The sequence below is a fragment of the Sarcophilus harrisii genome, chromosome 2, assembly GCF_902635505.1.
Source record: "Sarcophilus harrisii chromosome 2, mSarHar1.11, whole genome shotgun sequence".
Lineage (NCBI taxonomy): Eukaryota > Metazoa > Chordata > Mammalia > Dasyuromorphia > Dasyuridae > Sarcophilus > Sarcophilus harrisii.
In genome coordinates this window covers 578,247,567-578,253,564 of record NC_045427.1, presented here as the reverse complement: position 1 = coordinate 578,253,564, position 5,998 = coordinate 578,247,567, and the positions used below count along the sequence as shown (strand labels likewise).

Below are 5,998 nucleotides of genomic sequence, written 5' to 3'. Positions count from 1 at the left end.
CAGACCGCAGAATGCCGCAAACTCTGCCCCAGCGTCTCTGCCTGATGCAAATCGGCCCTGGAAAAGCTCTATGGCCCCAAGCCGAGCTCCCACTGCGCAGATTGGAGGCTAACCCGGGCTGCGTCCTCCTGCCGTGCAGGATCACAACTGCCCCAAGGAAAAGCCCCGTATTGAGGGTTGGGGCTGCGAGCTTGTGCTGAGATCTGTGCCTTCACCCTCGGTCTGAGGCTCTCCTCGGAACCTAATTTCTCTCCCGTCTGCGCTGATCTCCCCTGGCCCCGGAACCAAACTTTTTTTGGCGAGACTGCAGATTTTCTTCGGCAGGTGAGTTGTTCTACTTCTTATCTTTACGAATTGTAGCAGTCACGACTATTTTTGAGGCTCGATATAATATTGATAAAGAGAGTACGAGAAGACCTTAGAAAGTCGCATGTGTCTTCTCGGCCGTCTTGGCTCTGCCCCTTAAAGTCTAGATGTTTGATAAGTTCCATCCAATACATTTCAGTTGTTATGAAATATTCTAATAGTTAAAGTCTTTGTGCTAAAGAAGTCTTTAATTACTTCTCGGACTTGTACTTTGCTTCTAGTTTCTTTGAAAATGCATTCAACTAGTAGGCTGTATTCCCAAGAACTGCTACTTGATCTTCAATTAAAGTGGTCTCATCCAGATAAGGTTGAAATGCTGCATATTTTTGGCTCAAGTCCTTTGGATTTCTCCTTATGTTTACTGCAATGTCTCATCTCATTTCTCGATACTTTAAACTAATTAACTTGCTCATATTTTCCAGAAGTTTATAGATTTTAGTGATGGCTGCCAGTTTGGCAGGTATATGGTCATCTTGGAGAACATTCCTGGTAAAGCTCCATGATGTCTACCTTGATCAACTCTGTGGTCATCTTGGCTCTCTCCACCATTGCATTGTCTAGGAAGAGAGGAAAGAGAAGGGATAGACAGAAGAATGGATATGGGAAAAGGAGAAAGAAAGAGTAAGGAAGGAGGGGAAAGAAGAAACGGAAAGGAGAGAAGAAGGGAAGGGTGAAGACTCTTAGAAATTTATATTTTCATAAATATTCATGAATTTTGCTTAGATTGTCAGATTTGTTGACACATAATTGAACAAAATATTTCCTAATAATTGCTTTAGCATCTTTTTTATTGGTGGTGATCTCACTCTTCATTTTTGATACTGAATTTTTGTAGTTTTTTTTCCTTTTTGTTGTTTGTTTTTTACTTCTATTAATTCTTTTTTAGGGGGGCAGATAACCATTTAATATTACTCTTTGGGGATAGAAGTTGTGTTGTGTTGTTTTGTTTTGTTTTACTTCAGTTTTACTTCAGTATTATCTTCTGAAGAAGGATGCTAGTCTTTCCTAATCCCATAGTAGCTTTCTATGGTTGAATTCTTTCTCCTTTGCTTGATCATTTTTGTTTTCATTTTTGGGAGATTGTTGGTATAATTACCTTTAGTCTTGGGGTGAGGGGGTTCTGTATCTGGATTTAAATCCTCCTTCACCAAGAACGGTGAGCTTCTTGTAAGTGCCTGCAGTCAGCAGCATCCCTGCTCCACAGCTTTGGTACTCACCTTCTCTCCTAGAGCTGCATTTCAACAGCACAACTGGCCCCGGTGTTCCTTATCAGAAGAGATTCTGTAAAGCTTTCCCTATTCAGACACCCAACAATGCAAGTGTCTGGAAGGTGAAACTTTATGGCTGGGACAAAGGATAAGTCCCAGGTAGCCCCAGGACTCCTTTATTGTGGTTTCATGGAACCGGCCTGGAGCTACTCACACATACAGGAGCCAACCCTATATCCTAGAATCTTTTTGTATGTTCTCTGTCCCAAGAGCACTGCTGTTTTGCCCGAACACTTCTTTGTTTTTACCACTCCACGTTCACCCAGTCAGAATTTTTTTCTCCTTTGTAGGGAGAATCTGAAGAGCTTGGGATTTTCTGACCTATTCTGCCATTTTCCCAGAATCTTCTCCCTTGCAATTCTTTTAAAACTGAACTTTGCTCCTAGGGCGGAAGGGGCACTGTCTCAGACTTCTCGAGCCACAGGCTACAGACACTAGCTATTACCTGGTGTTGAGATGATGTTGCTCTGAATCCCAGAGGGACTCCCATGTCTGGTGCTGCAATGAAGGGGTAAGATGAGGGGTGACTGGCACTCCTGGAGGCTATTAGGACCAGCTTACCTGGTACCCTACTTATGGTATCTGGTATGTGCTGAGGCTGCTAAGGTCTTTCTGCATTTCCCTGGATCTACATCATAGCAGGTGAAGTCTTGGCTCCTGGAGGCTGCCCATTTGCCCAAGGCTTTAATGAAACATGTGGGAGGATGCTGCTGCCAGCTGCCTGTTTGTAGGATTGGTATCTACTTGATTGCCCGGGGGCTACACTGAAATACATGGAATCTGGCCACTGGAGATTGCCTCTTTGTCCAGGCTATGCTGAAGCATATGACAATTCTTGAAGCTGGAGTCTGCTTGTTCCTCTGGCTATGTTGAGGCATATGAAGGTTTCTGGTGTGGTATTCGCCTGCTCTACCCACCTGGGGCTCAGGATCTACCACTGGTTCTCCTGAGGTGGGACTTTCTTCTAGTTTGTTAAAATACTTCCTATCCTGGGCTGTGTTCCCCCTTTGTCCTAATGAGGCAGATCTTTACTGCTGATCTTCCAGGTTGCTTGGGCTGGAAGATTGCTTTAGCCCATCTTTTTTGCTGATTCTGCTATTCAGGATTTGTTTGGGGATATTATTTTATGGTTGTTTGGAGGGGAATATGGAAGAGTTGTAAGGACTCACTGCTTACTTTGCCATTTTGGCTTCAGGAAGTCTTCAATCTGTGCCACGGAGTCCAGAGGAAATTGTTCTAATTTGCATGATTTTGAGTTCTTTATAAGAGGAACCCAGTAAAATAGAAGAAGGGATGTAAAATTTTACTGTCACAAGGGAGCAACTAATAGGTCACTCTCAGTGTTTTATGAATTCGGATAAATGAGTATTTCTTTCTTCTATTTATAACAAATTTTTGTATTAGGAACAAGGTATTTCCCCCCTTTGTATTTCCAAAACTAAACAATGTGGGAAATATCCCAAAGATTTTCTAAGCCCAAGATTTAATCAAATAGTAAAAGAAAATTTACAATCGGGCTAATGGGTGTATTCCCTCTCATTTTATTTACTCAGACAAATTTAGGAAAGTATAGATTTTTCCCTTTTTGTCAAGATGGGTGATATAGAATTCGATGTCTCTTTGACCAAGATTTTGGAATTTTCTATTAACCACTTTTGGTTTTTAGAAATGCGGTTTAAGGGTACATTTAGAACGGAAGCCTGGACACCCCAGGCAATGGAAGAAAAGGTCAGAAGTGGGGGGCTTCTGCATTAGGGTCTATATAATCCAATGTTTGCAGCTTGTGCTTTGTACTCCTCTACCGACAACATCTTGTTTGTTGGGACTTGCCCTTTCTCACAAGATCATATTAAATATTTTTTTTGTTTTTCTATCTTGAGAATCTCTAATTTCAATTTGGGTAGGGATCATCACTGTCCCCCACACAGCATAACCACCACCACTCAAATAGTTTATGGAGGCTGAAGTCCAGGTCTTATCCTTCACATCGACTCAGCTTTTTACTATCAAAATAATAAACTGGGATTGTGCTTGCCCATTGTAAGGTGCTTTCTAAAGCCATACCTTTATAAAGTCTTAGGAGCTGACTATTGCTATAAAGACGAGAAACGATTGACCAGAAGATATGGATTTTGGTAAGTTGCTCAAACAATACATTTGTCATTCAGTTGTTCCAGACATTTCCTGGTTCTATTTGAGGTTTTTTTTGGCAAAGATACTGTAGTGATGTTCATTTTCTTCTCTATATTGTTTTACAGATTAGGAAACTGAGGTAAACAGAGTTCAGTGACTTTCCCAAGGAAAACTATTGGATAAATCCCACATAACTGATAAGTGTGGCCAGATTAATCTCAGAAGATGAATCTTCCTAATTTCAGGCCCAGTGCTCTCTCTTCACTGAATCACCTAGATACCTCCCGACCCCCTCAGACAATATATATCAGAGATGAAATACCTGTTCAGCAGGCCCACAAGGTATTTCATGCTTTAAGTCCAAAGGAGAACAAAATAGGAGTGATGATTTATAGCATTATTTCAATTTGTGTTTTAAATATTTCTGTTGTCATAGAGAAAATACTTGCTCTGTATCTTATTATTTACCTTGTAGAGAGATTCTTGACCTAACAACACTACTACTTAGCATGAATACCAAAGGAAACTCAAAAAAAGGAAAATGACCTATGTACAAAGAATTCACAGCAGCTCTCTTCTCAGAGCAAAAAAAACACTGAAAATTGAGGGAATTCCCATCATTTGAGAAAGGACTAATGAATTGTAGTGAGTGTTTATGATGTAATATTATTGTTCTATGGGAAATCAGGAAGAAAAAAAAAAACAGAACTCCATGAACTCAAAGTGAAGTGTGCTGTATACAAAATAATAGCAATGTTCTGGGGTGACTAGCTATGAATGACTTTGCTATTCTCAATAGGACAATCATCTACCACTACTCTGAAGGATATATGATGAAAAATCCTGTACTCAGACAAAGAACTGAATGTGATTGAATAAAGACTGAAGCATTGTATCTCTGTCTTTCTCTTCTAAACTTAATTTTTCTTGAGGGTTTTTATTTTCATTAGGATGGGAGATCTATTTTTTTCACAACTTGACTTCTATGAAAATGTTTTGCATAACTTCACAAGTGGTTTCTTAATTGTGGGTGGAAATAAATCAGAGAATATATAAGAGACCCCATTAATCTTTATTGATTAGAGCCAAAAGTCTAGGTTCTGATCCTTAGCAAAACCTGAGCTTTGTTTAAAAGCTTTTCCACAGACTTCTGATATCAAAAGGAAGTGTGATGAGCCCAAGAATGAGGAAAAGACTTGATCCCCTCACTTTGGGGTCAGGTTTGTCTAAGACATGACCTGGGGCTACATGAGCTATTTCCCTCCATTGAACCTTCAACCTATTGCCCACAGGAATTTGTTGGCTCAGGCTCTTTATTGTAGTTGTGTCATGGACTGCCTTGGCAACCTGGTAAAATCTATCCATACCTTCTTAACAGGATGAAAACAGAAAAAAAAGGGAAATTCACACTTTCAGTTAGAAGTTGATGAAAATAAAGATGTAATTTTTCCTCATCTGAGTTAGATTTCCAAGATAAGAATCTTTTCTGTGTTCACACTCCACTCTTCTTTCTACCTCCTAGTCATCAGTCAACTATGAAAAACATTTAACCTGACCACCTAATTATCAAGAATAATAGTTTAAGTAGAAAGCTACTAAATAGCCTGATTCTGTTAAGAATTTATCTTCTGCAAAGAGTTCTGCACACATTTCCAACTCTGTGGAGTCTCTTGTCCTTGGAGTAATTTGTGGTTCCTGGTCCAAATACAAATAGTTTTGTTTCATTTGTTTACTATTCCTTTAGTTTCATGAACTCTTAATACTCCTCCAGCAATCAGGAATTATGAACTCTAAACTAATCAACAAGCTTTTTATTAAGACATGTTATATTTCAGGCACTCTGCTAGACTTTGAGTACACAGACAAAAACAAAACATATCAGCAAGAAGCTTACATTCCACAAGAGAGACCAAAAGTATCTATTAAAGTTTATATAAAGTAAACACACAGCTGTGACAGCAGGTCTTAGATGAATAGAACTGAGATTTTTTTTTCTTTTCATTTCCTGAAGTTTTCAAATGATATATAGACACTGACAATCATAGTTTTAAGAAATAAAAAAGATTAAGTTGAAATCTGTTTCTTAATTTTCAATGTTATAGATTTGGCACTAAACTTTATATGTTAATAACTGATTTTTTTTCAATAATGCAATACTCCAATTCTCTCCTCTCTGCTCCTTTTTAAAGGCCCATCACCAAGGGAGTAGCATCCCTTCTTCCATTCCTCCA

General features: G+C 39.2%; 1 pseudogene; it reads right to left on the bottom strand.

Annotated features, from left to right (window-relative positions):
• Positions 1-557: 557 nt before the first annotated feature.
• Positions 558-850, bottom strand: LOC105749189 (annotated as a pseudogene).
• Between the last annotated feature and the right edge of the window lie 5,148 nt (positions 851-5,998).